The sequence below is a fragment of the Rutidosis leptorrhynchoides genome, chromosome 3, assembly GCF_046630445.1.
Source record: "Rutidosis leptorrhynchoides isolate AG116_Rl617_1_P2 chromosome 3, CSIRO_AGI_Rlap_v1, whole genome shotgun sequence".
Lineage (NCBI taxonomy): Eukaryota > Viridiplantae > Streptophyta > Magnoliopsida > Asterales > Asteraceae > Rutidosis > Rutidosis leptorrhynchoides.
Window position 1 is genome coordinate 114,331,388 of NC_092335.1, and position 21,336 is coordinate 114,352,723.

Sequence of the window (21,336 nt, forward strand, 5' to 3'; positions counted from 1 at the left end):
GCTTGCGGTGCGGATGTTGTTGGTGGTGGTAATGGTACTGTTGGTGTTGTTGTCGGTGGTATTGTTGATGCCGATGATTCTGCTGGTGCTTATAACCTTTGCACCATATTCTCCAAAGCCACTACCCGAGTACGAAGCTCGTTGACTTCTTCTACTACACCGGGATGATTGTCGGTTCGGACGAGCGGATGAATAAGATTCAGAATTTGAGATAGTATATTATCGTGACGAGATACTCTGGAAATGAGAGAGAAAATAGTGCCTCGAACAGGTTCGCCAGTAAGTGCTTCAGGTTCTTCGCCAAGAGGGAAATGTGGTGAATGGAAGGGATCACCTTCTTCTTGTCTCCAATGACTAAGCAGGCTACGAACCCATCCCCAATTCATCCAGAATAGGTGATGGCTGATTGGTTGATCCATTCCGGTTACACTGTCTTCGAAATTCAGGTGAATATCCATATCGGAATAGCTGTCAAAGTTTAAGGAATTTGAACTAGATACGGGATCCATCTTGTATAATTAGGGAGATGATTTTTGATATGAATTATATTATAGAATTTAGTTTGGTATTCTTCAATACATAATTTACATATGTATATATAATACCAAATTCCATAAATCACGGAGAAATTTTCGGAAGATGTCAGGAAAAGTTTACAGTAACAGATACGCTAAGATATGAATTTTTGTCTATACACTATTTATGCAATAAATGTAGGAAAACGTGTCTAGACTTAAGAATGATAAGCATGTAATATCCGACAAGAAATGATAAGCAAAACTTTTAACATGCAGACACGGTCGAAGTCCAGACTTACTAATGCATCCTAACAACTATCAGTTAGACACACTCGTGCAAGACCTGGTTCACTAGGACCAACGCTCTGATACCAACTGTGACGATCGCTCTAAATCCATATGGACGAACACGTCATTCATCGATTTCATTGCGAGGTATTTGACCTCTATATGATACGTTTTGTATACATTGCATTCTTTTGAAAAGGCACACCATAAATGAATATTTAAATCAAAGGTTTTTGACATCTGATGATTTCTACATATAGACAATCACCGTAAATAATAGTTTACAATAGTACTTCCATTGACAATGCAGTCAAAATAAGATACATGGTGATGATTTGGTGAATGCAACGTTTCCTTGATAAATATGCCATGTAAGACTCCATGCACATAGCTTGTCTAACATATAAGCAAACAGCGGAAGACTTCTAGGAACCTGAGAATAAACATGCTAACAAGTGTCAACACAAAGGTTGGTGAGTTCATAGTTTTAGTGTTTCGCATAATCTGTATATAAAGGTGGATCACAAGATTTCAGTTGTTTAATCTAGAAACGTTTATCAAAATATTCTACGAAATTGAGCACCCTGGTAACTAAACTTAATGTATATATAATTTGTACCCTTTGTATAATCATCTTAATAATACACGCAAACCAACGTGTACGCTTCTCAAATAGCATACGTCCGTTAAAAGGCTAGTGCTCTAGCTCGGACGGGGATATCAAGCCCTATGGATCCATATACTACTACTCGCGCCCACCAGTTCTTATAACTGTTAGTTACTAGTTACCAAAGCTAAGGGATTTTCGGTTCAAACTCAGTGTAGAATTTAGTATGTACTTGTATCCATTGCGTTTAAAATAAAGTGCATGTATTCTCAGCCCAAAAATGTAGAGAGTAAAAGGGATCTTATGAAACTCACCTTAGCTGCATAAAAAGTCGTTCACCAAAATGTGACCGAAACTCGGATTACCAAATAACCGTAGATCTCAACGTATCAATATTGAGATTCAATATTGTAGGAAAGTACGTAAACGTAACGGAGATGATAAACACTAGGTTTGACTTTACGAGCATAATCCCCAAATCATACCCATAACCTCCATAGCTATAACTCATAATTTCCTTAGCTCTATCCCGCTCGAAAAACCATTTTGAAAGTGACAAGCTCATGACCTCGTCGTAGTATTTTATGTATAATATTACTAAAAATATTAAGATTAATAATAATAATAATAATAATAATCTTAATAATATAATAATAATAATAATAATAATAATAATAATTAATATAAATAATAAATAATAATAATATTACACATGGAGTAATATATGTGTAAGAACTCGAGCAGAAACTGGACTTTTATAGGCAACTTTTTAAAATCTGATGCCCATGCGATCGCATGGGTTTTTAGTGTATTTGCCATGCGATCGCATGGCCGCCTGATCCAGCTCAAAATATTTTTGTTTTCTTGTTTGTCGACATATTATTATATAATATATATAATATATATAATTTAAATAATTAATTATATATTATATTAAATTCATGTGCATAGTTGACTTGTAATTTTCGTTCCGATGACCCGTACGTTGTCACTCGACTTATGTCCCGGTTTCGGTTTCTCGAACGCATTTTTGTACGCTTAGAAAACTCGCAATTTACGTTTTGTGACTCGTACCTTTGTCAAAATATAGTCTTAAATTATCAATAAACTATATCATTCAAAGTGTATCTTAAACTTTCGAGTGTTTTGGTCATTTACTTCTATAAATCATTGTCTCGCTATTTGTTGATATATATATATATAATAACAAATCGTTTTATGACCAAGTTAATATATATTTTCAACATTCATAAACACGTTTTAAATATACGTCGCAAGTTATTCATACAATTAATATTCCAACTTATCATATATATTCAAATAAATATTTAAACCAATAAGTTTAATGTACGGTATTAAACAATTAAAACTTTATTACGTTTTCAAGTTATAGTATATATATGTATCTATTTACATGTAATGGTTCGCGAATCGTTGAGAACAACTGAACGGTACTTGAATAGTTCAAAAATTTTGAGATTCGGTTTTACAGACTTTGCTTATCGTGTCGGAAATGTTAAATCATTTAAAGATAAAGTTTAAATTTGGTCAGAAATTTCTGGGTCATCACAGGAACAGACACCCTAATTGACACGAATCCTAAAGATAGATCTATTGGGCCTAACAGACCCCATCCAAAGTACCGGATGCTTTAGTACTTCGAAATTTATATCATATCCGAAGGGTGTCCCGGAATGATGGGGATATTATTATATATGCATCTTGTTAATGTCGGTTACCAGGTGTTCACCATATGAATGATTTTTATCTCTATGTATGGGATGTATATTGAAATATGAAATCTTGTGGTCTATTGTTACAATTTGATATATATAGGTTAAACCTATAACTCACCAACATTTTTGTTGACGTTTAAAGCATGTTTATTCTCAGGTGAATACTAAGAGCTTCCGCTGTTGCATACTAAAATAAGGACAAGATTTGGAGTCCATGTTTGTATGATACTGTGTAAAAACTGCATTCAAGAAACTGATTTCGATGTAACATATTTGTATTGTAAACCATTATGTAATGGTCGTGTGTAAACAGGATATTTTAGATTATCATTATTTGATAATCTACGTAAAGCTTTTTAAACCTTTATTTATGAAATAAAGGTTATGGTTTGTTTTAAAAATGAATGCAGTCTTTGAAAAACTTCTCATATAGAGGTCAAAACCTCGCAACAAAATCAATTAATATGGAACGTTTTTAATCAATAAGAATGGGACATTTCAGTTGGTATCAGAGCGTTGGTCTTAGAGAACCAGAATTTTGCATTAGTGTGTCTTATCTAGTTTGTTAGAATGCATTAGTGAGTCTGGACTTCGACCGCGTTTACTTGAAAAATGATTGCTTAACAAATTTTGTTGGAAACTATATATTTTTAACATGTGAATATTATGTGATATATTAATCTCTTAACGAGTTTGATATTATGTGATAGATGTCTACCTCTAGAACAAGTCCCATTGATTTACCTAATAATAATGAAGAGTCAAATGTAAATTGGAATGATTCGTGGACTGATTCACAAGTTCCCGAAGAGGAACCGGAAGAAGAGTCGGAACCGGAAGAAGAATCGGAACCGGAAGAAGAATCGGAACCGGATGAAGAAATAGAACCGGTGGGGGAAATAATAAAACAGTTAAGTAAAAGAAAATCCTCAATCAACCGACCAAGGTTAATTATGGTCAATGGTCTTTCCGCCAAGGAAGCAAAATATTGGGAGGATTACCAATTCTCCGATGAATCGGATTCCGACGAGAATTCCGATGATGTTATAGAAATTACCCCAACTGATTTTAAAAAGGCAAAAGAAAATAATAAGGGAAAGGGCATAAAAATAGAGAAATCTAATTCCAACCCCGATGAACTTTATATGTATCGTCAACCCCCGAAGTCCTTAAGTTGTAACAATGACCCGGGAACCTCTAAACCACCAGGTTTTTCTAAACCAATGTGGAAAACGACGGCTCGTATTAGGGGAACATCATATATCCCTAGAAACTTGGCAAAATGAACCAAAACCGAAGAAGAAGAAACAAGCGAGTCGGAATAAGATAGTTGTATTCGTGTGGTGTAATATATGTAATATAGTGTGCTTATGCTTTATGATATATGTAAAAATTGCTTGTATTAATAAGTAATTTTTTTTTATGAATCTAACTCTTGTCTATTTTACAGTATAAAAACACAAAATGGATAGACAACCTAATATTTTAAGAGACCTACCCGGAGACATGATTGATGAAATCTTGTCTAGAGTCGGTCAGAATTCTTCGGCACAACTATTTAAGGCGAGATCAATTTGTAAGACATTCGAAGAACATTCCAAGAATGCCTTGGTTTATAAAAGGCTTTCGTTCGAAAGATGGGGGATATCACATTGGGAAATCCATAAGTTACGATGTGTTTACTTTGACGCATATATTGCGGGGAACCCAAATGCTATTTTACGCAATGGGTTAAGAAATTATTTTGACTCAATATATCCGAATATTGGACTTCGTGATTTAGAAAAAGCGGCTAACATGCAACATAAAGAAGCATGTTATGCTTACGGATTAGTAATGTTCGCTTCTCACCAAAGTGAGAACAAGAACATCGGCCTACAACTATTAAACAAAACGTTCCCACAAGTGACGGAGTCGGTAATTGGGGTAAGAAATGAGGTTTTTAGATTGTTACGGGTACGTTTCTTATTGACAATAAATCTGCTTACGTTTTATTTGATTCGGGTGCGGATAGAAGCTATATGAGTAGAGATTTTTGTGCTAAATTAAGTTGTCCATTGACGCCTTTGGATAGTAAATTTTTACTCGAATTAGCAAATGGTAAATTAATTTCAGCAGATAATATATGTCGGAATCGAGAAATTAAACTGGTTAGCGAAACATTTAAGATTGATTTGATACCAGTAGAGTTAGGGAGTTTTGATGTGATAATCGGTATGGACTGGTTGAAAGAAGTGAAAGCAGAGATCGTTTGTAACAAAAATGCAATTCGCATTATACGAGAAAAAGGAAAACCCTTAATGGTGTACGGAGAAAAGGGCAACACGAAGCTACATCTTATTAGTAATTTGAAGGCACAAAAACTAATAAGAAAAGGTTGCTATGCTGTTCTAGCACACGTCGAGAAAGTACAAACCGAAGAAAAGAGCATCAATGATGTTCCCATTGCAAAAGAATTTCCCGATGTATTTTCGAAAGAATTACCGGGATTACCCCCACATCGATCCGTTGAATTTCAAATAGATCTTGTACCGGGAGATGCACCAATAGCTCGTGCTCCTTACAGACTCGCACCCAGCGAGATGAAAGAACTGCAAAGCCAATTACAATAACTTTTAGAGCGTGGTTTCATTCGACCAAGCACATCACCGTAGGGAGCTCCTGTTTTGTTTGTCAAGAAGAAAGATGGTACATTCAGGTTGTGTATCGACTACCGAGAGTTGAACAAACTTACCATCAAGAACCGCTACCCACTACCGAGAATCGACGACTTATTTGATCAACTACAAGGCTCGTCGGTTTATTCAAAGATTGACTTACGTTCCGGGTATCATCAAATGCGGCTGAAAGAAGATGATATTCCAAAGACTGCTTTCAGAACACGTTACGGTCATTACGAGTTTATGGTCATGCCGTTTGGTTTAACTAATGCACCAGCTGTGTTCATGGACCTTATGAACCGAGTGTGTGGACCATACCTTGACAAGTTTGTCATTGTTTTCATTGATGACATACTTATTTACTCAAAGAATGACCAAGAACACGGTGAACATTTGAGAAAGGTGTTAGAAGTATTGAGGAAGGAAGAATTGTACGCTAAGTTTTCAAAGTGTGCATTTTGGTTGGAAGAAGTTCAATTCCTCGGTCACATAGTGAACAAAGAAGGTATTAAGGTGGATCCGGCAAAGATAGAAACTGTTGAAAAGTGGGAAACCCCGAAAACTCCGAAGCACATACGCCAGTTTTTAGGACAAGCTGGTTACTACAGAAGGTTCATCCAAGACTTTTCCAGAATAGCAAAACCCTTGACTGCATTAACGCATAAAGGGAAGAAATTTGAATGGACGGATGAAAAACAGAAAGCGTTTCAGTTATTGAAGAAAAAGCTAACTACGGCACCTATATTGTCATTGCCTAAAGGGAATGATGATTTTGTGATTTATTGTGACGCATCAAAGCAAGGTCTCGGTTGTGTATTAATGCAACGAACGAAGGTGATTGCTTATGCGTCTAGACAATTGAAGATTCACGAGCAAAATTATACGACGCATGATTTGGAATTAGGCGCGGTTGTTTTTGCATTAAAGACTTGGAGGCACTACTTATATGGGGTCAAAAGTATTATATATACCGACCACAAAAGTCTTCAACACATATTTAATCAGAAACAACTGAATATGAGGCAGCGTAGGTGGATTGAATTGTTGAATGATTACGACTTTGAGATTCGTTACCACCCGGGGAAGGCAAATGTGGTAGCCGATGCCTTGAGCAGGAAGGACAGAGAACCCATTCGAGTAAAATCTATGAATATAATGATTCATAATAACCTTACTACTCAAATAAAGGAGGCGCAACAAGGAGTTTTAAAAGAAGGAAATTTAAAGGATGAAATACCCAAAGGATCGGAGCAGCATCTTAATATTCGGGAAGACGGAACCCGGTATAGGGCTGAAAGGATTTGGGTACCAAAATTTGGAGATATGAGAGAAATGGTACATAGAGAAGCTCATAAAACCAGTTACTCAATACATCCTGGAACGGGGAAGATGTACAAGGATCTCAAGAAACATTTTTGGTGGCCGAGTATGAAAGCCGATGTTGCTAAATACGTAGGAGAATGTTTGACGTGTTCTAAGGTCAAAGCTGAGCATCAGAAACCATCAGGTCTACTTCAACAACCCGAAATCCCAGAATGGAAATGGGAAAACATTACCATGGATTTCATCACTAAATTGCCAAGGACTGCAAGTGGTTTTGATACTATTTGGGTAATAGTTGATCGTCTCACCAAATCAGCACACTTCCTGCCAATAAGAGAAGATGACAAGATGGAGAAGTTAGCACGACTGTATTTGAAGGAAGTCGTCTCCAGACATGGAATACCAATCTCTATTATCTCTGATAGGGATGGCAGATTTATTTCAAGATTCTGGCAAACATTACAGCAAGCATTAGGAACTCGTCTAGACATGAGTACTGCCTATCATCCACAAACTGATGGGCAGAGCGAAAGGACGATACAAACGCTTGAAGACATGCTACGAGCATGTGTTATTGATTTCGGAAACAGTTGGGATCGACATCTACCGTTAGCAGAATTTTCCTACAACAACAGCTACCATTCAAGCATTGAGATGGCACCGTTTGAAGCACTTTATGGTAGAAAGTGCAGGTCTCCGATTTGTTGGAGTGAAGTGGTTGATAGACAGATTACGGGTCCGGAGATTATACAAGAAACTACCGAGAAGATCATCCAAATTCAACAACGGTTGAAAACCGCCCAAAGTCGACAAAAGAGCTACGCTGACATTAAAAAAAAAAGATATAGAATTTGAAATTGGAGAGATGGTCATGCTTAAAGTTGCACCTTGGAAAGGCGTTGTTCGATTTGGTAAACGAGGGAAATTAAATCCAAGGTATATTGGACCATTCAAGATTATTGATCGTGTCGGACCAGTAGCTTACCGACTTGAGTTACCTCAATAACTCGCGGCTGTACATAACACTTTCCACGTCTCGAATTTGAAGAAATGTTTTACTAAAGAAGAACTCCAAATCAACGAAAAACTCCAATTCATCGAAGAACCCGTCGAAATAATGGATCGTGAGGTTAAAAGACTTAAGCAAAACAAGATACCAATTGTTAAGGTTCGATGGAATGCTCGTAGAGGACCCGAGTTCACCTGGGAGCATGAAGATCAGATGAAGAAGAAATACCCACATCTATTTCCAGAAGATTCGTCAACACCTTCAACAGCTTAAAATTTCGGGATGAAATTTATTTAACGGGTAGGTACTATAGTGACCCGAACTTTTCCATGTTTATATATATTAATTGAGATTGATATTTACATGATTAAATGTTTCCAACATGTTAAGCAATCAAACTTGTTAAGACTTGATTAATTGAAATATGTTTCATATAGACAATTGACCACCCAAGTTGACCGGCGATTCACGAACGTTAAAACTTGTAAAAACGACATGACGATATATATATGGATATACATATGGTTAACATGAGATTATCATAAGTAAGTATATTCATAAGTATATTAACAATGAGTTATATACATATAAACAAGACTACTAACTTAAGGATTTCGAAACGAGACATATATGTAACGATTATCGTTGTAACGACATTTAAATGTATATATATCATATTAAGATATATTAATATATCATAATATCATGATAATATAATAATTTAACATCTCATTAGATATAATAAACAATGGGTTAACAACATTAATTGAGATCGTTAACTTAAAGGTTTCAAAACAACACTTACATGTAACGACTAACGATGACTTAACGACTCAGTTAAAATGTATATACATGTAGTGTATTTAGATGTATTAAAATACTTTTGGAAGACTTCAAGACATATATCAAAACACTCATACTTAACGAAAATGGTTACAGTTACTTTCCCATTCTTTTCTTTCATCAAGAATTCTAGTCGTATTCTTACCCGTATTATACACAGCTTCAAAACGTACTTACTATGGGTATATATCAATAGGAACTAGCATGGGATTCCACTCTTGATTATGTCATGTATGACTAATCAATTTTAACTTCTACCATGAGCTAGTCAACTAACTAGAACTCCTTTTAACCCCACTCACCACTCACCAATTACCACTCATCATTCACTCCATTTCACTTCCAATTCTCTTTCTAATTCTCTCTCAACACACACACACTATTATGAATGTATTTTTCCAGTAGTTAATCATCATCTTCATCAAAAATCACTTCAAGAATTAAGCTATAATCATCATAGGAAGAACACTTCAAGAACACTTTAAAAATCCCTTCAAGTTTACTAATTTACTTCCAAGCTTTCTAATCCATTCCAAGTAATCATCTAAGATCAAGAAACCTTTGTTATATACAGTAGGTTATCTTTCTTATTCAAGGTAATATTCATATTCAAACTTTGATTCAATTTCTATAACTATAAACTATCTTAATTCGAGTAAAAATCTTACTTGAACTTGTTTTTGTGTCATGATCCTACTTCAAGAACTTTCATGCCATCCAAGATCCTTTGAAGCTAGATCATTTCTTGTCACTTCCAGTAGGTTTACCTACTAAACTTGAGGTAGTAATGATGTTCATAACATCATTCGATTCATATATATAAAACTATCTTATTCGAAGGTTTAAACTCGTAATCACTAGAACATAGTTTAGTTAATTCTAAACTTGTTCGCAAACAAAAGTTAATCCTTCTAACTTGACTTTTAAAATTAACTAAACACATGTTCTATATCTATATGATATGCTAACTTAATGATTTAAAACCTGGAAACACGAAAAACACCGTAAAACCGGATTTACGCCGTCGTAGTAACACCGCGGACTGTTTTGGGTTAGTTAATTAAAACCAATGATAAACTTTGATTTAAAAGTTGTTATTCTGAGAAAATGATTTTTATTATGAACATGAAACTATATCCAAAAATTATGGTTAAACTCAAAGTGGAAGTATGTTTTCTAAAATGGTCATCTAGACGTCGTTCTTTCGACTGAAATGACTACCTTTACAAAAATGACTTGTAACTTATTTTTCCGACTATAAATCTATACTTTTTCTATTTAGATTCATAAGATAGAGTTCAATATAAAACCATAGCAATTTGATTCACTCAAAACGGATTTAAAATGAAGAAGTTATGGGTAAAACAAGATTGGATAATTTTTCTCATTTTAGCTACGTGAAAATTGGTAACAAATCTATTCCAACCATAACTTAATCAACTTGTATTGAATATTATGTAATCTTGAGATACCATAGACACGTATACAATGTTTCGACCTATCATGTCGACACATCTATATATATTTCGGAACAACCATAGACACTCTATATGTGAATGTTGGAGTTAGCTATACAGGGTTGAGGTTGATTCCAAAATATATATAGTTTGAGTTGTGATCAATACTGAGATACGTATACACTGGGTCGTGGATTGATTCAAGATAATATTTATCGATTTATTTCTGTACATCTAACTGTGGACAACTAGTTGTAGGTTACTAACGAGGACAGCTGACTTAATAAACTTAAAACATCAAAATATATTAAAAGTGTTGTAAATATATTTTGAACATACTTTAATATACATGTATATATTGTTATAGGTTCGTGAATCAACAGTGGCCAAGTCTTACTTCTCGACGAAGTAAAAATCTGTGAAAGTGAGTTATAGTCCCACTTTTAAAATCTAATATTTTTGGGATGAGAATACATGCAGGTTTTATAAATGATTTACAAAATAGACACAAGTACGTGAAACTACATTCGATGGTTGAATTATCAAAATTGAATATGCCCCTTTTTATTAAGTCTGGTAATCTAAGAATTAGGGAACAGACACCCTAATTGACGTGAATCCTAAAGATAGATCTATTGGTCCTAACAAACCCCATCCAAAGTACCGGATGCTTTAGTACTTCGAAATTTATATCATATCCGAAGGGTGTCCCGGAATGATGGGGATATTATTATATATGCATCTAGGTAATGTCGGTTACCAGGTGTTCACCATATGAATGATTTTTATCTCTATGTATGGGATGTATATTGAAATATGAAATCTTGTGGTCTATTGTTACAATTTGATATATATAGGTTAAACCTATAACTCACCAACATTTTTGTTGACGTTTAAAGCATGTTTATTCTCAGGTGAATACTAAGAGCTTCCGCTGTTGCATACTAAAATAAGGACAAGATTTGGAGTCCATGTTTGTATGATACTGTGTAAAAACTGCATTCAAGAAACTGATTTCGATGTAACATATTTGTATTGTAAACCATTATGTAATGGTCGTGTGTAAACAGGATATTTTAGATTATCATTATTTGATAATCTACGTAAAGCTTTTTAAACCTTTATTTATGAAATAAAGGTTATGGTTTGTTTTAAAAATGAATGCAGTCTTTGAAAAACGTCTCATATAGAGGTCAAAACCTCGCAACGAAATCAATTAATATGGAACATTTTTAATCAATAAGAACGGGACATTTCACCAAGTAATGTTTCTAAAATGAGTAAATGCACAGCGGAAGATTTCTTTCGTACCTGAGAAGAAACATGCTTTCAAGTGTCAACCAAAAGGTTGGTGAGTTCATTAGTTTAACATAAATAAACATTTCCATCATTTTAATAGACCACAAGATTTTCATTTCTCATAAATATACGTCCCATGCATAGAGACAAAAATAATCATTCATATGGATTGAACACCTGGTAACCGACATTCACAAAATGCATATAAAAAAATCCCCATCATTCCAAGATCCTCCTTCGGACATGATATAAATTTTGAAGTACTAAAGCATCCGGTACTTTGGATGGGGCTTGTTGGGCCCGATAGATCTATCTTTAGGATTCGCGTCAATTAGGGTGTCTGTTCCCTAATTCTTAGATTACCAGACTAAAAAGGGGCATATTCGATTTCAATAATTCAACCATATAATGTAGTTTCGATTACTTGTATCTATTTCGTAAAACATTTATAAAAATTTCGCATGTATTCTCAGCCCAAAAATATAAAGGGTAAAAAGGTAAATGAAACTCACAATACTGTATTTTGTAGTAAAAATACATATGACGACATTGCACAATGCAGGGTTGGCCTCGGATTCATGAACCCTTTGGATCTTTTTCTAAAAAGAATTGCCCGGGACGGGGCTTGAACTCGAGACCTCTCACTCACGCACAAACCCTCCTTACCATTAAGCTGTTTTGTTATATTCTAAATAAGTTCTAGTTTAATCTCTATAACCCGAAATTTTTCTGTTCTCAATCTTCTCTTCTATCAGACTCATTTGAATTCAGCCCACCAAGATTATTATGGGTTTCGGTCCACACAGAAATTAAAATCCCAACCGAAATATTAATTCCACGGCCCACTATCTAAATGTGTTTATGGCCCAATTTAACATCCATAATAGTTTAACACAAATTTGAGTCTGCTGTATATGGAACTTAGGATCCCAAGGAACACTTCGTAGATCCTGACCCCATTGTGACCCTCTCCCACTCAACTTATTTTCATCTAATCTCACTTGCATATATTTAATATAGATCATAGCATTGTTTTAGTCAATTTGTCCACATCTTCTATATCTTAATATTGTATAACACTATATTGTACGTACCATTAACATTAATATGGTTTTGAAAACAGAAAGAGACACAGCAGAGTTGTAGTAAACAACCTCAAAATAGAAAATAAAAATGACGGTTTGTGAGATGGTTTGATCAACGAATTGCAGCAACAATTTAGCAGGTTTTAAAAGCAAGGAGGTGATGGTTATAATGAGGTTTAGTGATGGGAATCAACGATGAAAATGAAGAGTATGATATTGTTTGTGTTCGACCAAAGAAATAAATAGAAAGAGATATCCAAGTTTAGCTAAAGATCAAAGGTGGTTATATTTGAGTATCGACTGAAATAAACAGGTGCATAAAATATAAAGGGAAAGGTTTTGATATTAAGTTCACAAGTGTGCAACAAATTATGAGTGGGTTTCGTTGATGTGTATAGCGGTAACAGTTGCACCAACCCAGTGACGACAGAAATATTATTTTAAGGTTGTGATGATTGTGGGTTTTGATGATTTAAATGGGTTTTGTTGTTTTATGATTTCATAACAAGGAAAAACAAGAAACAGGAGCATAGTGACAACGGTTACTGATGGTGGTCTAGGTCACAAAGAAGAAAAAGAAGGGTGGTGGTAACTCTAGGTGATATAAGGTGGTGATGACGGGGTTTCTAGGGAGAAGAAGAATATAGGAGGAGAAAAGAGATGAAGTGTTTTGTAGGGTGGAGTGTGGTTGCGGAGGTCGATGGTATTGAAAAGTTGAAAAGTTCAAGTGATTCAAACATGGTATGCGTATATATGTATCTCTATCTTGAATATGTATATGTATATATATAATATATGGATGTAGGTGGCTGTTTGGAATTCGAAAATACGAGTAGAAGAAACATGGAATGGTGATGATGGTTCGTTGTAGCATTTGTAAATCAGTCACAGCTGGTTTGTAGAATAATGTGTCATCCGAATTGAGTCTAGGAGAAAACAAACAAAAGTAGAATAAAGGAGATAATGACCTATAACAACTCTTTGGATCCTGATAGTGAATTTAAATCGACATTATTAGCTAGTTAGATAAATTGTACAGAATATTATGACATCAACAGAATACCTAATTATATGTATTTATATATGGAGTATTTCTGTATGTTCATGTATATACAGAGTATATCTATATTTATATATATATGTTGTAATTAATTCCATACATACATATATCACTGATTATAGATTTATTAATAACATCCATTAATTTTATTAATTTTAATAAGAATACTAGTAATAATAGAACTAATAATAATAATAATTGTATACATAATAATTTTATCAAAATTCATACTAATAATAATAATAATAATAATAATAATAATAATAATAATAATAATAATAATAATAATAATAATAATAATAATAATAATAATAATAATAATAATAATAATAAAGGTAATGATAATAGTAATATTATTAATGATAATTATAATATTAATACTTATTATATTAGTACTTAGTCATAATAATACAAATAATATCAATAATAATAAAATAACAATTTATAAATATCAAATTGCATATATATATTTATATATATATATACACACATATATATATATACATATATATATATATATATATATATATATATATATATATATATATATATATATATATATGTAAATGCCTACACTTATATATTTTCACATTTATTTAAACACACTCGTTCATGAATCGTCGGGAATGGTCAAAGGTTAAATGAGTGTACGAAAATGGTTCAAAATTTTTGAGACGCAACTTAACGGACTTTGCTTATCATGTCAGAATTATGAAATCGTATCGTGAGTTTGGTTCAAAATTAGTCGAAATTGTTTCGGGTCATGACAGATAAAACCACGGTCAAGTAGTTCTTGGATTTGACTTTGCAATTCTTGCATTTTGGATGGATCAAGTCTATATGGTGCACGTGCTACGGTTGCGGCTCTCGGAATAAGATCGATTTGGAATTCTACCGGTCGATGAGGTGGAAGACCCGGCAATTCGTCGGGAAAAATATCGAAAAAGTCACTAACAATTGGCACATCATCGATATGCTTCTCATCGGTCTCGACTTTCTTAACGTGGGCTAGAATCGTGAAACAACCTTTACGAAGGTACTTTTCAACATTTAGGCACGAGACGAGATTGAGTCCGGTGCAACTCTTATCGCCATAGACAATCAAGGGTTCACCATTCTCGATAGGAATTTGAATCGCTTTAAGATCGCAAAGAATGTGAGATTTCATTTTGGCTAACCAATCCATACCAATGATTACATCGAAGCTCCCTAGATCTATAGGTATCAAGTCAATTTCAAACTCTTTACCCATTAAGTTTAACGTACACCCCCGATAAAATTTGTCGGCACTCAATAGTTTCCTGTTGGCCACTTCAATGGTATAAGTTGTATCTAGTGGGAGTGGTGGAGTGCTAAAAGAATGAGTCAAAGTCTTGGATACAAAACTCTTATCGGCACCCGAATCGAATAAACAAGAGACATAAGAATTGTTGAGAAGAAACGTACCCGTGACTAGTTCATTGTCATCTCGGGCTTCCTCGGTGTTGATGTTGAAAGCTCGGCCGCGTGTATTGGGGTTAGCTTTCTTCTTTGGACACGTATTCCTATAATGACCCGGTTAGTCACATTCATAGCAAACACCCAGTTTTGGTACATTGGGCCCCTTTTGAGCAACGGGTACGGTATTTCTACAATCATTGGCCAAATGGCCACTTAGAGAACTTTGTATACAATTGCTCTTTTCTAAGCGTAGTCAGTATCGAACGTAGATATTGCTCGTGCTCTTCCTTGATCTTGGAGTACAACAATATATCATCAATAAACACAATGACGAATTTGTCTAGGTATGGCTTACACACACGGTTCATGAGATCCATGAACACTGCTGGTGCGTTTGTCAAACTAAACGGCATCACTGTAAACTCATAATGTCCATAGCGTGTTCTAAACACTGTCTTCGGGACATCAGCTTCTTTGACCCTCAATTGGTGATATCCGGATCTCAAATAGATCTTCGAGTATCAACTAGATCCCTGTAGTTGATCGAATAAGTCATCAATCCTCGGTAGCGGATACCGATTCTTGATTGTCAACTTGTTCAATTCTCTGTAGTCGATACATAATCTCATCGACCCATCCTTCTTCTTAACGAACAAGATCGGAGCTCCCCAAGGTGAAGAACTCGGTCGTATAAATCCCTTGTCTAACAGTTCTTGCAATTGGCTAGACAGCTCTTATAGCTCTGGTGGTGCAAGTCTATATGGTGCTCGTGCCACAGGTGCCGCCCCTTGCACTAAATTGGTCTGAAATTCAACTTCCCGATGTGGTGGGAGACCAGGTAGTTCCTCAGGAAAAACTTTGAGAAAATCCTTAACTATAGGAACATTTGCGGGTCTCTTTTCTTCAGATACAACTTAGCTTACGTGAGCCATAAACGCGATACACCCCTTTCCACATACTTTTGAGCTTTCAAGCAGTTAATGAGATTTAGTTGTGAGCCGCTCCTTTCTTCATATATCATCATAGGATCATTGTTGGTAATAGGAATACGAATAGCCTTTAGGTCACAGACTACCTCGGCTTTGTTATCAGCTAACCAGTCCATTCCGACCACAAGGTCAAAACTTCCTAGTTTAATAGGTATCATGTCAATGTCGAAAGGTTTACCCTCTAACTTCAAAGTACAACCTAGGTAAATCTTATAGGCTCTCATTAAGTTACCATTTCCTACTTCTACAGAATACACATTATCTAAGGGAGAAATAGGGTTCTTAGTGTTGTGAAAAATTTCCTTAGATATAAAACTTCTATCAGCACCAGTGTCAAACAAAACATAAACATGTTGATCATTGAGTAAGAACGTACCCGTGACTAGCTTCAGATCATCACGAGCTTCTGCAGAGTTGATGTTGAATTCCTGGCCTCGAGTAGTTCCATTGTTGTTCTTGGGACAATCTTTCTTGAAATGACCCAACTATCCTAACCATAGCAATTCTTAGCATTACCAGCGTTATTTGCATTGCTCGTAGTGCTGTTGTTGGTGTTGTTGTTGAGATTCACTTTATAGTCCTTAGACAAATGCCCAAAATTCTTACATTGGTCACAGATTACAGTAGTACAGGTGCCAGTGTGATGTCTGCCACACTTTTGACACTGTGGCTTTTTACCCTTATACCCAGAGTTAGCTCCCGTGACCTTAGTGTCGTTACTGTAAGAATCTTGCTTTTTGAACGGTTGCTGATTATAACTCTTATCTTGTCAACCGTTCCATTTCCTCTTACCATCATTAGACTTAACCTCATTCACAGTAGTACCCTTTCCTCGCTGGGTAATCTGGTCCAGTAATAGTCTCGCGATATCAATAGCTTCTTATACATTAGTGGGTTTGGAAGTAGTAACTCCACCTTGAATAATCTCACTCAGCCCATCAATATACTGCTCGATCTTACGAGCCTCAGGAGTGACCATTTCAGGACACATCAAAGCCAGCTCAAAAAATCGCTTGTTATAACTAGTGAGATCAGTACCAACCAACATCAGCCCACGGAACTCACGTTCCATCTTCTTAATCTCATTACGTGAACAGTACTCTTCTATCATTCGTTGTTTCAAAGTTTCCCAGTGGTAAGGCATAAGCTTGATTCTGACCTAAGGATTGTGCATAATTATTCCACCAAGTGAGCGCACTGTCAGCCAGTGTGCCCATAGCAAAACCTACTAGATCAGCATCATTACACCCACTGATGCGGAAAACAGACTCCAACTTCTCAAACCAGTGGTTGAGACCAACTGGTCCTTTAGTTCCATTAAAAGTGTGCGGCTTAAAGCTAGTGAATGTCTTGTAAGAACATCCACCACGACCCTGATCGTTGTTGTTGCTCGGTCCGCCTTGGTCACAGTTGTTGTTTGGAATTCCATTGGTGTTGCGCATATTGTTGAACTCATAGAGTAAGTCAGCTCTCTCAGCCGCGATACCTTCAGCGACCATTCTCCTGATCTGAGCAGCTGTTGATTCCTTCGGAGGCATCTTCAACACAAAAATACACCAGATCAGTGCCAAATCAACGCTATATGAAAATATACTAGCAACGAATGTTGAAGACTAGTAAATATTAATAGTACGAAGAGATTCATTAATAGTTAGAAGTGGTGTTTACGAAGAGATTCATTAATAGTTAGAAGTGGTGTTAAGTAGCACTAGTAGTAATAAGTAGTGACAGTAATATTAGTTGTAACGGTGTACATGTTCGCATAACATAAAATATTATAATCCTCATGTATTACAGTTATATATACAAAGGTCAACATGAAATATAGAGATACTTAGTTATTCAGGAATATTAAAATAATCCACCATTATTATATATATAAAAAAAATATCCCAAAGTAAAACCACCAAAGTAAACAAAGAGTATTAGTAGCCCAGTTTAGAACCCCCGGTAAGTCATATGTAATATAATATAATGGAAAGAATGGTGGAGAAGGAAGAAAAGAAAGCTCCAAGTCAAATGACCCTTTACTTCATCTTCCATCGGGTGTGGAAGGCAGGTCCATCGCTCTTAGACTTAGGTAGTTCTGCCTCGAGCGCGGTGATTCTAGTAGCCTGTTCTTCCGTTCGTCCCTCTAGGTCTGATAACCTCGACTCGATCTCATACAAATAGTCGTTCATAAATCTAACTCTTTCCCGCAGCCTATCAATCACGTCCGGATGTGGATAAGTTCGCAAAGCGTCACTGAGAGCATTAACTCGATCACGCACATGCAGGTTCCTGTTGGTGTGGATCAGGTCCATGGCAAGAAGATTTATAGGGTGATTGGGTATCTGATGAGGTGAAAGATTAACGAGTGCCGGAGCAGGTGCCGGTATGGGTGTTACACTCGAATCACTTTCGTTTCCTGAAGCCTGCGACATCTTCCTCGACAGTTTCCAAACAGATAGTAAAACAGATTAGTTAATCGCAAAGCGTTAGTCACAAAATAATCATGTAATGACTAAGTCTCGGTCATAGTCTAGACTCGCTAAAGTGTTCCAATGACTCAATTAGACACTCTAATGCAAATCCTAGTTCCCTACGAACCATTAGCTCTGATACCATCTATAAAACCCCGCCAAATTCCCATCTGATGGCGTGTTAATCAAAGGTCCCATAGTTAACAGTTACACCCTCTATTTGAGACGTTTCAAAGCAATCGCATTTAATTTTATTAAAAACTTGACTTTCAGAACATAAGTCAATAAATCCAAAATAAGTAACACTATTGTGATCGTAACCACAAGCCAATAGTATTAAACATATGTAAAAGTTTTAAATGCGAAAGTAATAATAATAGTCTTTATTGAAAACATGTTGACTCCTCGGCCAGACCATTACATCAAACACATCGGAAGCATATACCTCTTAAGGACCTGAGAATACAAACACGCAAAAATAGGTCAACAATAATGTTGGTGAATCTACAGGTTTAACAATATAACAATGTCTGAAAAATAGTTATCAGAAAAACAGTTCAATTTCATTGACCACAAGACTTTAAAATGCACAACTCGAAGTTGTAAGATGATACATAATTCCTGAGCACCTGAATACTAACAATGACCAGAATATAGAAACCACTACACTCCCTTTACCCCATAAAAATGTTATACACTTTTTCGAATGTATTTAATGTTCAACTTAAATGCGCCACGGTTAATATTGTTTGGGCGAGGTTTGTCTAACCTAACGGATCCGTCCATCTAAATTGTGCTTACCCGAAGGTAATAAAAGTATTGTACAAGTTGCATACAATGCACAATATCACATAGCACATAATACATGGAAGTATGAAAAGCTCTAGATCTTAACTAGACATATAAACGTTTCCAAAATGCAATAGCAGGGTCTCATATGATACATATAATTCGGGTTTCAGAATGGACGCATTTATGATTCACTAAATCAGTTTCTGACTGCGCACCAATCTCGTTTTGGCTATAACCGGAGCTAGGGACATGCAAATCAAGCTAGGTCAGTAGCTATGGTTCAAGGACAAATCAAATTACCACATATCCAACATATAGCCATTTTCGTTTAGCCAATTAGTACAGTTAATTCAATCAAGTTGGACATTCTGTTTCAGCTCAAATCAATAGTCACCGTAACTATGGCCTTAGTGTGCACACAAGATTAGTTTTCACGACTTGACATAAACTAAACATGTAACAACCCAACCCGTTATCCAACCGACAATGCTTAAAAAAAAAAATTTTTTATCAAATCTGGCCAGTTCAGCATTCGGCGCGGCGCGCCCCACTGTGGAGCGGCGCTCCAAAGTGGTCTGTCCACTCTTTCCCTTTTTTGACAAAAAGATCGTCCACTTCCGAGCACTTTTAGACGAAACGGTTTTCACAACACGATAAAGTAAGTAAAACTAATACGTTTTCATAATAAAACAAGTTTTACAACTCTGGGCCCACATCGACCCAGTTTACAACAAGTGACCATTTCGACCCATTTTAGTTTAATACAAAACTTAGACCGAGCATGGCGATTGGGGATACGCTACCCAATCCTAATCAATTCAAAGCACATCCTCTAAAGCAACCTACACAATCCAATGGTTCTCACGATTACCCGAGCCATCACCTCCACGCGAATCTATAAAAATGTAAACAACGAGAGGGTAAGCTATGAAAGCTTAGTGAATGCAATAATTATACACATACATATATAATATACCTACTTGCAAACACTTACTCACATATTGCATACATGCTAGCAACACAAATAGCTTATCATCACAAATACAAAGCTATAAACCTCCAATACCACAAGCTAGCACAACAATAGCATATATATAACCCGAACAATATAATATGCTACACTACAACACAATAACCATGGTTAACCAATAACACAAGGGAATGGTACTTTGAATTTCCCATCGGTGTTCGTAACAACCGTTAGTGTACAACGAAATATATCTCTAACCCCTAGGCGACACGGACAACGAAATATCCGTTCAAGCAATCATTAGTGTACAACAAAATATATCACTAACTCTTGGGCAATTTGGACAACGAAATATCCATCGTTAGTGTACAACGAAATATATCACTAACTCTTGGTGGTATAGACACGTATACCCGGCCCCATCCCCTGCCCTACAAATAGATACATTATATACACACATGTATAATCATTCCACTCACCTCGTGAACTCGAGCATTACAAACCATGCGCGAAATCCTCACCACACGCGACCGAGCAAGATTTTACCTATAATACGCATATAGGTATACACATAATCAACATACAACCTCATTTGGACTCTCGACCCGCCCGAATGAACAACAAGTGCAAAATATACCCTTTTGAACTTTTAACGCTACCCGAAGGTCCAAAACTAACGAGACTAGTTTCCGCGTTCTCAAAATACCCAAATATGTCAACTTTAACCTTTAAACGCATACTAGCTCGTATTTTACACAAAACCCATTCCATGGTTGACCAAGTTTGACTTTATTGCTA